Source organism: Herpailurus yagouaroundi, unplaced genomic scaffold (assembly GCF_014898765.1).
Source record: "Herpailurus yagouaroundi ecotype Mexico unplaced genomic scaffold, PumYag 77, whole genome shotgun sequence".
NCBI classification, from domain to species: domain Eukaryota; kingdom Metazoa; phylum Chordata; class Mammalia; order Carnivora; family Felidae; genus Herpailurus; species Herpailurus yagouaroundi.
In genome coordinates, this window is record NW_024412388.1 from 99,503,963 (window position 1) to 99,521,070 (window position 17,108).

Here is a 17,108-nt window from a genome sequence, read left to right on the forward strand (position 1 = left end):
GGACAGAGGGGAGGCTTTAAGAACTACTTAAAAAGGGGTGCTTGGGTGGCTCAGTCCGGTGAGCTTCTGGCCTCTGCTCAGGTCATGATCTTGCAGTTTGTGAGTTTGAGCCCCGCATCGGGCTCTGTGCTGACAGCTTAGAGCCTGGAGCCTGCTTCGAATTCTGCGTCTCCCTCTATCTCTGCTCCTCCCCCACTCATGCTCTGTCTCTCTCTCTCCTTCAAAAATAAATAAAAACATTTCAAAAAAAAATTTTTTAAAGAATTACTTAATGACCCAAACTCAGTCTTGCTCAAACTCCTGGCCCAAGGAATGTCCAAACACTCCCATGCCCCAGAATGCTCGGTGGCTCCCCTCCTGCCCCCATCACCCTATGAGCCTGTGGATGTTGGGGGCTGAGCCCCTGAGGCTCCCTGCAGGAATGGGCTTTTGAGGTGTAGCAGGGTCCCCTGGAAGAGCCTTTCCCAGGGGTCCCCAGACTAAGGGAGGGAGCAGGGACTCAGTGGGCGTGTCTGAGCTGACCTCTAGGAGGGGCAGATCTCCAGGCTCTAGGAAGCCTGGGGCACCAGAAGGGCTGTCCCCCACCCTGTCCTGCCCCAGCCTGCCTCCAGGGCCCCCAGCCTGGGAGGAGGGAAGAGGCCACCTCACTTACTGCTCCCGGAGAGACCTCCGGGGGACCTAGTGGGGGCGGGGTCTTAGGCGACCTGCTCCAGCGTCACCCTAGCCCAGAGCTCCAGGTAGTGCGGGTCCCCAAGGGCGACAGAGGCTGCTGGCTCACCCTCGAGGCTCACGGGAGGGGACTGGAGGGAGGTGTTTCCGCCCGCTGCTGTCTCAGGCTTTTAGCAAATCAAGAGCTGCAGCCACCCTGGAAGCCGGAGCAAGTTCTGGACAAGAGAGAGCAGGGCTGGCAATGTGCACCTGTCCCTGCACCCTTCCGGGTGTCCCAGGGGAGCATGGGTCCTGAGCGGGAAGAGGTTTGCACGGGTGGTTTGTGTATGTGTTTCTCTCTCCACCTCTCCTGTTCACTGAGTGGAGGCTCCTGTGCACCTGCCCCCTGTCACCCGCTGTGCGGGTGGACCCATGCCAGGGGCCCTGCGGGGCCCAGAAGCACATAACTGGCCATCTCTGAAACCTGAGGAGACAGGAAGCTTTGAGGGAGCCCCCACACTCTCAGACACACACTGCTGCCCCTTCTCCAACCCATGGTGGAGAAGCCTCCAGGCCCAGACTTGTCCCAGCTGGGCCTCGATGCCCCACTGGAATTCTATTAGCACCTGGCCTCTGCCCGGGGTGGAGCCTTCCCCTCAGCTGCAGCCCCCAGGGGCACCCTCCCCGCTCCCAGCTGGGCACCTTCTCCTGCAAACAGATGTGGGCCGACTGACTCTCCAGATGACCTACCTTCAGAAAAAAGACACCCTCAGCAGTTCACCAGCCCCTGGGGTTGCCTGTGAGGAGGTAGAGATTCACTAGGTTTCAACCTGCCAATGCTTTTGTTGTTTCCCAGGGATTATTATTCAAGCAACCGGCAGAGGTGAAGGCAGCTTGAGTGTTGAAGCCTCGGCAGAGGTTGAGGGGCTCCAGAAAGGAGGCAGAGGACAAGGGGCCCTAGATGATAGGGTCCTTATCGAGGCCCTCCCTCTCTGAGTGGTCAGTCCTCCAACCGCCCTCTGCTCTCCCAGCAAACTCCCCCGAGCTGTTTTTTCCTCTTCACACAGCCCGTTCCTTCTCTCCTGGGACCTTGGATAATGCCTCCAGGAGACCTTGAAAATAGAATCCTGGGAATCTCCTTCTGGGGAGACCCTGGTGGCTTGGGGCAGGTTGAGGGGAGACAGCAGGGGGAGCGTCCTCTAGCTTCCTTGGCAGAGGAGGTTGGGAGGGGGTGTGGCCTGCCCCTGGCGCCTGCTGGGTTGGAGACCTGAGCCTCAGGCAGTGGCTCCCCGGGTGCAGATGGGCCCTTCGGTGGGGAGGGGAGGGAAGAAGTGGGAGATCTGAGAGCTGGGCAATTTTGCCACCTTCCTCTGTCCTGAGCCCTGGGGGGATAGCTGCAGGCAGGGCCTGGAACTGAGTTTTCTCCCATTTGTGCCTCACTCAGCCCAGGACAGACTATGGGACTCCGGACTTGGCTGTATTTCCCACTTTAGCCAATGGCACCACGGGAAATATGGCACAAAAAGAGGTGTGGAATGTGCTTGTGCTTTGGGGCTCGCTTACTTCCTGCTCTTTGGCTCTCTGAGGCTGCCATGTGAAAGAGTCCAAACTAGGCTGCCGAATGATGGGGCTAGGTGAGTCATCTCGGCTGAGACCCCCGAAACCCCCAGACCAACCTAACATGGGAGTGAGGCCATCTGAAATGATCCAGCCCTGTCAAAGCTGTCCACACCAGAAGAATATCCCAGCCAACCTACAATCGTGAGGAAAAAATAAATGTTGCTTAAAGAAGAAGAAGGAGGGGCGCCCGGGTGGCTCAGTGGGTTAGTCTGACTTTGGCTCAGGTCATGATCTCATGGCTAGTGGGTTTGAGCCCCGCATTGGACTCTGTGCTGATGGCTCAGAGACTGGAGCCTGCTTCGAATTCTGTATCTCCCTCTCTCTCTCTGTCCCTTCCCCACTTGCACTCTGTTTCTCTCTCTCTCTCAAAAATAAACATTTTTGAAAATTTAAAAAAAAAAAAGGAGGAAGAGGAGGGGGAAGAGGAGGAGGAGAAGGAGAAGAAGAAGGGGAAAAAAGAAGAAAAAGAAGAAAGAAAAGAGACAGAGGAAGGAAGGAAGGAAAAAAGGAAGGATGGAAGGAAGGAAGGAATGTGGAAAGGAAGAAGGAAGAAAAGAAAGAAGGAAAATAGGATGCTAGGACCTTTGGTGTCTGGTCCAGAACATAAGGAGCTTGGAAGTCATTACTCCTGTTCACACCACAAAGAAAAAAATAAAAAAAGATGAACAAATGGAAAAATCAACAACTTTTCTTAGACCCAAAAGAGAACTGAGGCCACAGTGCAAACCACTGCCTCCTCCAAAATTAGAGAGACAAGACGAACAGGGAATCATAACTTACCGGAGCAGAAGCCTCCACGGGCACCAGTCCACGGCAGGGAAACCTGAACTGTAATTGACAAATTGCTGGAGGCTCAGTGTGGTGAACATGTTCGAAAATTAAAAACTACGGAGAGACCCAGCCTTGGCAAGGGAGGGGAGGCGGTGGTGCACACACGTTTATGTTTTACCTCCAGGAGCTCTATCATGTTCTCACAGGGAAAATCAGGGGAAAAGTCCTCTTGTGCTTCCAGCAGTGGGAGAGCAAGATAGACATTTGAAACACTACCAGAGGCCTCTGTTCTTAACAAGGTCTGTACCAGAGCCTAACCACATGGGGTTTTACCAGAGCTTAATGGACCTGGGAGGAGGGACCTGGGAGAAGGGAAACATGGTTTCACCTAAGAAATCAGGACATGAGCATGAGATAGGGTAGTGAGAAGGACTGAAAAAACACTTGCAAAGGTCACAGTCCAGAGACACAGGCTCACCAGAGACTAAGACCTAATCAGAGGACCACAGGAAACGTCCCCTCCCCCTACATCTTACCATCATTCACTAAAGACCTATTTACCTCATTCCCCTTCCCCAGTACATCACATCCAGTTTTCAGTAGAAAAATCACAGAGCAAACTAAAAGACAACAGAGTTTGAAGAGACAGAGCAAACAGCAGAACCAGACTCAGAATCAGACTCCAAGGATTTTGGAGTCATCGGCCTGGGAATTTAAAATAATGATAATTAATAGGCTAATGACTCTAATGGGGAAAAGTAGACAGCATGCAAGAACAAATGGGTGATGTAGGTAACAATGGAAATTCTAAGAGAAAGTCAAAAGGAAATGAAGAATGCCTTTGATAGGCTCATTAGTAGACTGGACACAAGCCAAGGAAAGAATCCGTGGACCCGAAGAAAGTATCCAATCTGAAGAACAGAGAGGAAAGAGATATTATAAAATTAATAGAGCTCCGATCACCTGTGAGACAGCATAAAGGGTATAATATATGTGTCATTGGTATGGCAGATTGAAAGGATAATGAAACCAGGGCAAGTATATATAATACTTATTTATGGATATTTTTATTTCTGTAATGCATGTAGAGAAATGTTTAAAGAAACATGTAAAAATGATGTTTCTAACTATAGTATTTGCTCAGCATGAGGACAGTGTTATATACATGAATAGAGGTGCTGAACATTCTATAATAAGTCCAGGTAAGATACATGGACTCCTAGAAATAGTTGTCTAAATACAACGTCGGCGGGGGGGGGGGGGGGGGGGTGGCTGGCTTAGTCAGTGGAGCATGTAACTCTTGACCTCAGGGTTGTGAGCTTAAGCCCCACATTGGGTGTGGAGATTACTTAAAAATAAAATCCTTAACAAAAAATAAATGCAATGTCAGGTATATCTCCATGATTTTATATTTTATGTGTGTGTGTGTATGTGTGTGTGTGTGTGTACATATAATATTATATATATTATATATCTCTATTATATTTCTCTGTATATCTCTATATTATATATATTATATATATCTAACATATATAATATATATACATGTATATACTATATATAATATAATGTAGGTATATAATATAGAGATATATAATTGAGATATAATATAGATAGATATATAGTATAATATAGATATATATATCCTCTTGGTTCTATTTCTCTGGAATAGAGGAGAACTTCCTCAACTTGATAAGAACGTCTACTAAAACTCTACATAATACTTAATGGTGAAAAATTAGGTGCTTTCTCTTTAAGATCAGAAACAAGGTAAGGATAGCCACTCTCATCACTCCTATTTCAGCATTATACTGGAAGTCCTAGCTAAGGCAATAAAACAAGACAAGAAAATAAAAGGTATACAGATTGGGAAGGAAGAAATAAAACCCTTTATTTGCAGAGTACATGATTATCTATGTAGAAAAAACCCAAAGTCAAGGAAGAAATCCTCCCAGAACTAACAAGTGTTAATTAGTTATAAGTCAATTAGTCTTATAGCAAGGTTGAAAGATATGAAGTTAATGTAAACCAGTAAAAAATGTACAAAAGTCACTGCCTTCCTATATACCAGCAACAAACAATTGGAATTTGAAATTAAAAACACAATACCATTGACATAATTGCCAAAAGAAAGAAAAGGAAGGAAGGAAGGAAGGAAGGAAGGAAGGAGAAAGACAGAAAAAAGAAAAAAAAATAACAATATATGACGAGATCTACATGAAGAAAATCACAAATTCCGATGAAAGAAATCAAAGATCCTGGGCCATCTGGATAGCTCAGTTGGTTAAGCACCCAACTTGTGGTTTTGACTGAGGTTTGTGAGTGTAAGGCCTGCATTGGGTTCTGAGCTGACAGTATGGAGGCTGCTTGGGATTATCCCTCTCTCTGTCTCTCTCTCTGCCCCTTCCCTGCTTTCTCTCTCTCTCTCTCTCTCTCTCTCAAAATAAATAAATTGCTTATAAAAAGTTTAAAAAGGGGCGCCTGGGTGGCGCAGTCGGTTAAGCGTCCGACTTCAGCCAGGTCACGATCTCGCGGTCCGTGAGTTCGAGCCCCGCATCAGGCTCTGGGCTGATGCCTCAGGGCCTGGAGCCTGTTTCCGATTCTGTGTCTCCCTCTCTCTCTGCCCCTCCCCCATTCATGCTCTGTCTCTCTCTGTCCCAAAAATGAATAAAAAACGTTGAAAAAAAATTAAAAAAAAAAGTTTAAAAAAAGAAATCGAAGATCTAAATAAATGCAGAGATATTCCATGTTTATAGATAAGAAGACTCAATACTGTTAAGATGTTGGTTCTTCCCAATATGTTCTATATATTCAATGCAATATCAATCAAATTCTCAACACAATATTTTGTGAGATTTTGACAAACTGATTAAAAATTTATATGGAAAGTCGAAAGATTCAGAAGAGCCAACACAATATTGAAGAACAAGGTTGGACAACTGACACTATCCAACTTCAAGATTTACTATAAAGTGGCAGAAATCAAAGACAGTGTGGTACTGGTGACAGAATAGACAAATAGATGAATAACACAGATTAGAGAACCCAAATACAGACCCATACAACATAGTCACCTGACATTTGGTAAAGAAGCTAAGTCAATTCAACGGAGGAAGGATAGTCTTTTCACTAAGTGATGTTGAGTCAACTGGACATCCCCATGCAAATAAATAAATAAATAAATAAATAAATAAAAGAAAACCATCAAAGCACAGACCTTATACCTTTCACAAAAATCATTTCAGAATGGATCATAGACTTAAATGTAAAACATAAAACTACATAACTCCTAAAAGGTAAAAAAAAAAAAAAATGGGAAAAAATGAAAAAAAATGGAAAAAAATCTAGGTGATCTTGGTTTGGTGATGACTTTTTTGATAAAACATCAAAAGCATAATCTATGAAAGAAAAATTTGATAAAATGGGCTTCAGTAAAATTTCTCTGCAAAGGACACTGTTAAGAAGATGAAAAGAAAAGCCACAGACTGACAGAAAAACCTTTACAAACTCCATGTCTGTTAAAGGGCTATAACACAAAATACACAAAGAACTCAAACAATCAAGTTGTCCTTCATACAAAAGAATGAAACAGGGCCACTTTCTTACACTGTACACAAAAATAAACTCAAAATGGATTAAAGACTTTTTGAGACACGAAAGCTAAAACTCCTAGAAGAAAACATAGGTAGTAATTTCTCTGACATCACTCATGCAATATTTTCCTAGATATGTCTCCTCCGGCAATGGAAATGAAATAAAAAATAAACTATTGGGACTACACCAAAATAAAAAGCTTTTATTTTTTTATTTTTTATTTTTTATTTTAATTCACTACACAGTGAAGGAGACCGGCAACAAAATGAAAAACTTAATGGGAGAAGATATTCACAAATGATATATCCAATAAGGGGTTAATATATCCACACTAGGTTTGGATGCAATTAACACTGAAAGAACCATCAATCCAATTAAAAAATGGGCAGAGTACCTGAATAGAGATTTTTCCAAAGCAGATACACAGACAGCTAATAGACACGTGAAAAGATGTTCAACATCAGTCATCATCAGAGAAATGCAAATTAAAACCACAATGAAATTCCACCTTATACCCGTTAGAATGGCTAACGTCAAAATGGATGGCAAGGATGTGCAGAAAAAGGAATGCGGGTGCATTACTGGTAGGGATGTAAATTGGTGCAGCCACTGTGGGAAAACAGTATGGAGGTTCCTCAAAAAATTAAAACTAGAAATATCATATGATCTAGTAATTCCATTATCAGGTATTTACCCAAAGAAAATGAAAACACTAATTCAAAAGATATATGCACCCTATGCTTATCACAGCATCGTTTACAATAGCCAAACTCTGGAAGTGGCCCAAGTGTCCGTCAGTAGGCGAACGGATAAAGAAGCATATACAATGGAACACTACTCAGCTATAAAAAAGGATGAGATCTTGCCATTTGCAACAACATGGATAGACCTAGAGAGTGTTATACTAAGTAAAATAACTCAGAGAAAGACAAATACCATCTGATTTCCCTTGTAAGTACAATCTAAAAAACAAAACAAACAAAGGCAGAAACAGACTCATAAATACAAAACATAAATTGATATTTGCCAGAGAGGAGAGAGGTGGGGGTATGGGTGAAATGGGTGAAAGGGAGTGGGAGATACAGTCTTATGAAATGAATAAGCCATGGGGATAGAAGGAACAAGCATAGGGAATATAGATAATAATATAATAGTGTTGTCAAATCACCATGGTTTACACCTGAAACTAACGTAACATTGTGTCGACTATACTTCAAGTTTTAAAAATGTAAAAGCAAAAAAATACAGGAAAAAATGTCCTTCAATAAGCGAACAGGTAAACTGTGGTAGATCCATACAATGGATTGGTGCTAAAAAAATAAAATAAAATAAGTGTGAAGCCATGAAGAGACATGGAGGAAACTTAAATGCATATTCCTCAGTAAAAGAAGTAATCTGAAAAAGTTATATACTGTGTGATTCCAAATATATAATTCCGTAAGAGGCAAAACCATAGAGACGGTGAAATGAAAAAATCAGTGGCCACCAGGTATTTGGGGCAGGAAGAGGAGTACGTGGAACAGGGGAGGTTTAAGGCAGCGAAACTATTTGGTATGATACTATAATGGTGGTTGGTTACATGTCCTTATACGTTTATCAAAACCCATAAACTGCAGACTCTGGTTAATAATGATGTATCAATGCCGGCTTATTTATTGTAACCAGTGCACCACTCTGGTGGGGTTGTTGATGGTGGAGGAGGCTGGAGGGGGTGGTGTGTGGGAAGTCTCTGTACTTGCCACTCAGTTTTGCTCTGAACCTAAAACTGTGATAAAACATAAAGTATATTAATTTTAAAAAACTTAGAAATACCTCTCTGCTCCTCTTTTTTTTATTATTATTTTAATAGGGAGATCTAGAGAAGATTGGACCCAACGCTTGGTACGCCCTGTCTGCTGCAATGTTGGGACCAGGGGGGCAATGAGTTCATGTAATGAATGAAGCCAGAGATAGTTAATTGCTTATTTCTAAGCTTAATAGTGTTAAAGATTATAACAGTCAGTTCTAGTTATGTGCAGCAGCTATGCTCTAGAAAGCCGCTGTGAACATCAAATTTGTGAATTCTGAATCATTGCTCCTAGGAGAAATCTATATATGTGAACTATAATTTATGTGAGATATGAATACACATGCACATAAACATACATACACGCATATATCGCACGTAGATTATAATCTTCAATCCTAAAACAACTCATCCTGGTAGATTCTATTTTCTTTATTTTACAAAAGAGAAGACAAGGTTCAGAGGTATTCAGTGACTTGCCTGAGGCTACCAGTTTGGTTTCTTCTGACATCAAGCATGTCGTTCCAACACCAACCAATTCTCTAATTCTCCAATACCAACAAGTGTCTAACAATCAATTCACTTCTGACGCTAACTTCACTGAGTTAGCACAGACCCCAGGCCCCACAAATTAAGGATTAACTAAGAGTATAAGTATTATATAAGGATAATTCTTAAGAATTGGCCCCACTGCAGATGGCAGCTACAAATGGGGACCCCAGGAGATCTATATTTCCGCCTGGATAACAACAAATTCAGGGGTTCCCATGACCACCCCACTCAAGTTTGATAATTTGCTAGAATAACTCACTAACCCAGGAAAGCATTAGACTTAAAACTGTAACTTTATTACAGTTATCTCAGGAATGGCCTGAGATGCATAGAGCAAGTTTTGGGGGACGTGCAGAGCTTCCATACCCTCTGTGGGAGGGTCACCCTCCCAGTACATTGATGCGTTCATCGACCCAGAAGCGCCCCAAACCTTGTTGTTCAAGATGTTTTGTGTTGTTTTGTTTTTAAGTAGGCTTCATGCCCAGCATGGAGCCCAGTGTGGGGCTTGAACTCACAGCCCTGAGATCAAGACCTGAGCTGAGATCAGGAGTTGGATGCTTAATTGACTGAGCCACCAGGCACCCCTGTTGTTCAAGGATTTTTACTGAAGTTTCATTATGTGGGCATGGCTGATTAAATCACTGCTGTTGGATGATTGGACTCAATCTCCAGCCCCTCTCCAGTCTGCAAGGGACTTAGGGCTGAAAGCTCCAATTCTATTCTCATGGTTGGTTCCTCTGGTGACCAGCCCCCATCTTGAAACTATCTAAAGGACTGCCAGGAGTCACCTCCTAGCATAAACTCAGGTGTGCTCAAAGGGACTTGTAACCAATAACAAAAGACACTCTATCACTCGGGAAATTCCGAGAGTTTAGGAGCTCTGTGCCAGGAATCCGGGTACGAAGACCAAATATTATATTATTATCATACCACACGGCCCTGCTAATAGATTCTGCCAGAGCTGGGATTCAAACCCCCTTCTAGCTGGCGCCAGAGATGGATTTTCTTGTTCCACGCTGCACTGAGAGCTGAAACAAGATGACAGAGCGTTGCATTATTCAACTTCAGCTAGGTTTTCTTGTGTTGAGTGACACAAACTTTTTGCCAGTATGTGCATATCCACAAATGGACAGAAAAGCACCATGAATACTGATTGGATATTACAAACACATTATTAGCAAACGGGAGAGTTCGTAAATATGAGATCTGCGGAAAATGAGGATTGAATGTATATATGTGTTTGTGTGTATTATGTCTGTGTGCATTTGTAGTCACCAAAATTTGAAAACCAAGGGATATCACATACAAATCTGGATTTCAACTTCTCTTGAGGTTGGCCTTTGGAGGCAATTGATTGGAATAGAGCACAACTACTCGCTATGGGTGAGCCAGATTATGTTGTCCTACAGCTCCCCAGTTATAGTCTATGAAAAGGGGACCAAGTATTCACTACGCCAAACGATATGCTTTTACCTTTTGTTTTTCTTGCAGTAGAGTTGAAATAAATGTGGACTATGTCCTGTAACCATGTATCTACCAAAGGTGGAAAGAACAACAGGCTGAGAGAATGAGTGATTTTAAGGAAAATATTTTCTTACGTCTAGCTAGAGTCTCTCTTTTAGAGTCTGGCCCCTGTAGGCATTTGACTTTGCAATCCCTGATTTAAGGAGCTGAAACACCTGGCTGACTCCACAGAGACTCTATGTCAGCTTCTCCCATCATTGCTCCCTGCCCTTTGCCGCACCATCAGCTGGGAAATCCAGAGGAGCTGAGCCATCACTGAATCTTGGGAAGCAATTTCGGTGCTCATGCCAGCTTCGGGGCTGGAGCAGCAAATGCCCTTTGCTCATTTGGCCACCCTCCAAAATCACTGGGCAGTCATCCACAATCATCCAGGGATGAAATCAGGGAGCCCTGGATCCCTATGGGACCTATAGCAGGTCACAGATCTGAATGAATCCCGGCTCTGGTACTCAACTAAGTAAGTGACCTGGGGCAAGTTACTCGACCTTCCCATACCTCAGTTTCCTCGCCTGTAAAATGAGGATGACAAGAGTCCCCACCACTTAAGGTTGTCATGAGGATTGTGTCTTGATATTTGCACGGTGCGTATAACACAGCATGACACTGTTCTAAGCACAGTAAGCACAGTATTGGTGGTTGTTAAAACGCGGCTCCCTCAAGTGAAGTCCAAGGCCCCACCACCCCACCATCACCTGGAAACATTCAAGAGGCAAAGTCATGGGTCCTACCCATGAGTCAGGAAGTCTGGGGTTGGGGCTCAGGAATCTGTTTTAGCAAATGCTCCAGGTGATTCTGGTACATGCTAGCTTGAGCAGCATTATTAGACATAGTTTTAAAAACAATGTTCTGTGTGGGGAATAGATTTTAAGGAGAATATAAGGCAAAAAAATGAGGTATAGTAAAACATCCCTTAAACTAAACTGGAGGTGCGCCGTATTTGTGTAGCATATCAATCCTGTATAATAAAGTGTTTCTTAGGAAATGTATAATGAATAATGCAATTTTAGAGGGCAATGTATAATAGAGCACACTCATGTCCCACTCATGACCTAGGAAAGGCAACAATGTTTTTAGGTAAATAACTAAAAGAGCATTACATATAAAATACATATAAAAATATATGTATATGTGTGTACATATGTGTATATATACATATATATATGTGTGTGTGTATGTGTATATATATATATATATATAAGTGTATATACATATACACACACATATACAGTTGGCCCTTGAACAAGGCCAGCGTTAGGAGTGCCACCCCTCCCCATGCAGTCAAAAATCTATACACAACTTTTGATTCCACCCAAACTTAACGAGTCACGGCCTCCTGTTGACTGGAAGCCTTCCCGATAACACAAACAGCCAATTAACACATATTTTGTATGTTATGTATATTATATATCGTATTCTTACAATAAAGTAAGCTAGAGAAAAGAAAATGTTATTAAGAAAATCACAAAGGGGGCACCTGACTTTAGGTCATGATCTCATGGTTCGTGGGTTTGGGCCCTGTGTCAGGCTCTGTGCTGACAGCTCAGAGCCTGGAGCCTGCTTCAGATTCTGTGTCTCCCTCTCGCTGCCCCTCCCCTGCTTGTGCTCTGTCGCTCTCTTTCTTAAAAATAAACATGAAAAAAAATCATAAGGAAGAGAGAATACATGCACAGTAATGTACTGTATACAAAAAAAATCTGCATGTAAGTGGGCCTGCACAGTTTAAACCCATGATGTTCAAGGAGTGACTGTATATATGTTTCATCGGATTCCATCCTAAAGATCAGACAAGACTATACTCTCTTACCCCTTCACTTCCGAAGGGCACAGTTCCCTGGGGGCTGGTGTGAGACCCGGGGGCACTGGAGTGAGCAGAGAGGCGTATACCTAACTTTAGGAACATTGGCCCCCTCCCACCTAGGTCAGGAGAAAACAAGAGACCCCAGCTTGCTCTGGACTTTGAGCTGTCGCCCGGGCCCCCTCCTCATCCCCCAGGGGCCTAGAGGGAGAGTGTCCTAGGAAGCAGGAGGCTCAGCCCACTGGGGCAGGAGGGGTGTGTACCAGTGGGCAGACACGACTGAGGGGAAAAGGTTAGGAAGGAAGTATAGTCCTGAAGTCAAGGGCAGCAATTTCATAACAAACCAAGCCTGGGCTGAAGCTGTGAATTAACCAGTCCTGAAAAGAAAATCTTCCTCTCTCAAACTTCAGATAATAATCTTCCTCTCTTGAACTTCTTCAACCATCGGGGACACAGACGGCACCCCGCTCTGCAGTGCCCTCCCTTCCCTGCTGGGTCCCACCTCACAGGCACAGTACCTTTCTTTTTCCTCCTTGACCTGGTCTCACCTAAGCATTCATAAGAGGGGAAAGTCCCAGGAGGAAAAGCTATGGCCAGTGGCACCTTTGATGCCTAGGTGTAAGCGTAGGGTCCTGAATCTCTGGGGTGATGCCTTTGAGGCCCTGGATTCCCCCAAATCCGGTGCCTAAGACAAGGCATGGAGGGGTGCTTTCCCTACATGGAGGGTCACCGGCTCAGAGTACAGCTCTATGGGGCGTCTTCAGGTGCCTATGCTCTCCCCTTTCCCCTCCCCTAACCAACCCTCTCCTGGCTCCTCTGACCCTCTCCCACCCTCAGAAGCACACACCTGAAGTCCCTTTCTATCCAGAATGAGTCACCAGCCACTTCCTCTTCTAATCAGTCAACCATCTGCTGGTTTGGGATTGAAGGAGTTTTCACTCTCACATCTTGTCATCCAAAATATCTAGATGCAGATAAAGGCAGAGATAAATTCCAGTCACTGCAGCTTGACGAATGACTCAGACTCAGAGATCTTCACCACACAGGCCACCATCAGACTTTGACCATGGTCTTCTTCTATGCCTAAGCTTTGGAGTTGCCAGTGTAGGCTAGGGAGAGGAGGCTTAGATCAATTTCCCAATTAATACATCTGAGCATCGATATTGGCATTATACTCTTACCAACAAGGCGAGTGTGATACCACACCTGAACAAAGAGTCCTACTCAGTCATTAGCAATCAGTTTAGTCCATCATCATGTTACATGACCACAATGTCTCCCAGAGCAAGGCCACTCTGGTTTGCAGGCTTCCATTTGACCTTGGCAGGTTTGCAAAGCAAGAGTGGTCCCAGCAACACATAGCCTCTTGCCCTACCAGGAATCTGGGATAAACGAGCTAAGATATAATACCATCTCTTGTTCTGAGTCCCTTTTTCTTTTTTTTTCAATTTATTTTTGAGAGACAGAGAGAGGCGGAGTATGAGCAGGGGAGGGGCAGAGAGAGAGGGAGACACAGAATCCGAAGCAGGCTCCAGGCTCTGAGCTGTCAGCACAGAGCCCGACGCAGGGCCCAAACCCACAAACCGCGAGATCATGACCTGAGCTGAAGTCAGACGCTCAACTGACTGAGCCACCCAGGCGCCCCGCTCTGAGTCCCTTTTAAAGCATTAATGTAATATTGGATCCACCTCAATTGCCTACCCATTTACTCATTCCTTTACCCTCAACTACCACTCTTCTGTCTCTCTCTATTTGTACCCAAACTTCTCTATCCTTTTGATGGGCCGTAGGTCTGGCCTCTGTCCTGGTCTAGTTGGTTGGCAGAAATACTAGTCTAGCATATGCCTCCTTAATCCATCAGACGTGGGCTCAAGATTCCCCAGACCACCCTCACTTTTGACCAGCTGGCTCCAGACTCTCCCATACAGAGATCCCTCTTTCCTTCCCCACTCCTTGAGGCACACTGCCTGGCCATACCTGGATACCCTAAACCACACAGTGTACAGTGGGATCCGTCCTTCCTTGTGGGCCCCTTGTCTGGGATTATGTGCTCGGGACTTTGCCTCCTATAAGCACAAATTCCTTATAGGAATTCACTGAGATGCCTGATAAATGCTCCCTTAACCCTTGAGGTTATATTTTCCATAAGATGCCCCAAAATATCCTTGCTCTGTACAAATGGAAAAATGTGAAGCCAACATTACTCTTGGTTATTTTCAGTTGCACTTTGATGGAAAAATAAGTTATTCTTTACATTAGGCCTTAACCTACAGCTATTCCGATTACATTTCTTTAAAAAAAAAATTTTTTTTTTTGATGTTTATTTTTGAGAAAGAGAGAGACAGTGTGAGCAGGGGAGGGGCAGAGAGAGGGAGACACAGAATCCGAAGCAGGCTCCAGGCTCTGAGCTGTCAGCACAGAGCCCAACGTGGGGCTCGAACTCACAAACCATGAGATCGTGACCTGAGCTGAAGTCAGATGCTTAACCGACTGAGCCACAGGCACCCCCCGATTACATTTCTGAGAAACAGAGGGTTTGTGTGTGTGTGTGTGTGTGTGTGTGTGTGTGTGTTTTCATAGGTCCATTTTGTGTTTCCTTTTCTTTATCCTTAGACTAATATGACTGCCATATACATTTTAGGTTTCCAAGTTGTTTATAAGAACTGAAACTTTTTCCAGGAAAAAACACAAAGGTCTTTATGACTCGGCCCCTGCACTACAGCTCTCCCTGCCCCGCCCCCCCGCTCCCCGCCAACCTGTTCCTCTATTTACATTCCAGAAGCTTCCTGTGTTCTCTTCCAGCTCCCCACCAGGCCTTCTGGCATCATGTTTGGGAACTCAAAGCCAGGGGAGAATGGACTCAGGTTTAAATTCTGATTCTGTCACATATGGGCCAGGTGACCTTGGGCAAGTTTGTCAGCTTCTGTTCCTCATCTGAAAAAATGCAGATAATAACTGTACCCATCTCATCACAGTGCACCATCACTTCATATCCATTAGGATGGCTCTTGGCAACAAATGTGAAAACAGCAAGACTTTGCAAGGACGTGGAGAAATTGAAACTTTTGTGCGTTGCTGGTGGGGATGTAAAATAATACAGCCTCGATGAAATACAGTATGGCAGGTCTTCAAAAACATTAGAAATTGGTGTCCACATTTTTGCAGGTAATGCCAGAAATGTCACACGATCCCGCAATTCCGCTTCTGGGTATAAACAAAGGGAACCGGAAGCACAGATTCGAATAGATATTTGCACACGCGTGTTCATGGCAACATCATTCACGATGACCAAGTGCTAGAAGCAACCCAGACAATCATCGCTGGACAAACACACAAACAAAATGGGGCATAGACACACAACGGAATATTACTCACCTTAATAGAAGATCAAAATCCTAACATATGGCAACGTAGATGGACCTTGAAGATATGCAAAGTGAAATAAGCCAGTTACAATAGGGCAAATATTGTATGGTTACACTCGTATTAAGTCCTGGAGTAGTCGTGTTCATGGAGACAGAAAGTGGAATGGTGACGGCCAGGGGCTGGAGAGACACGATAGGGAGGGTTACTGTTTAATAGGTGCACAGTGACAGGCTGGGAAGATCGATAAGTTCAGGAAACAGACAATGGGGCCAGCTGTACAATAACGTGAATGTCCTTAACGGCTGACCTGTACACTTAAAAATGGTTAAAATTATAAATTTTACAGTATATAGCTTTTACTACGATAAAATTGTAAACTATAGTAGCCATCTCAGAAGGTCACCATAAAGACGTAAAGCTGCAGAATATATTTGGCACGATGCTGGCATATCGCAGGTGCTCACAAACTGTTAGCTCTTCCTTCTTCTTTCTGGAAAGCCCCTATATCACTGTCAGAATAACTCCCACTCAAGTTCAGACATCCATGACTTTTAGAGCCCGTTTCAACTTTTATTGACTTTGCCATTTCGTGCTGAGCTAGTGTCCATCTCGAGCTCCAACGCATATGCTTCCACGACTGCTCTGGCTCTTCTGTGGTTCATCCTTGATTTCTTTATCTGCTTTCCCCTCGAGATTCAGAGCTCCTTGAGGACAGTGTGTGCTGTTCTTTTCTTGTCATGGTACCTGTTTATCCCTCATACAAGTAAGAGAATGATTGGGGGAATTGACAATATTTAAAGAGACCATTGCTGCTCCACTCCTTTAAAATAGAAGCTTTACTTAACAGAAGACCAGGGGGGCAGGGAAAGGGGAAAAAAAAGTTACAGAGAGGGAAGGAGGCAAACCGTAAGAGACTCTTAAATACCGAGAGCACACTGAGGGTTGATGTGGGACGGAGGGGAAAGTGGGTGATGGGCATTGAGGAGGGCACCTGTTGGGACGAGCACTGGGTGTTGTATGGAAACCAATTTGACACTAGATTTCATATTAATAATAATAATAATAAAATAAGATAAAATAGAGGCTTTACTTAAGTGTGAGGACTTCTTTTTTGAAATCAAACTGTCCCACGGATTCACTTCTGAACCACTAGTTAAATTTTTAATATTTGAGGGTGAATATTTTATCATGACCTGATACAATACAGTCTTATAAATAAGTACCTTTAAAACTGAACGGAGCCAACCCACAAAGTTTGGTGCGCATACAGATTTGAAAGGGCCGTGACTGCAGCTCCTGGCCTGTGGGGAGTGGGGGCGGGAGGGGGGGCGGTCTGGGGCACACCTGCGGGCAACCATGCCTCTAAAGGATGTGGCATTTTTCGAGAGAGTTGATGACTTTTACAGTTTATGATTAAGCCCTAAAGACGAATTTAAAAAAAGAATATGATAA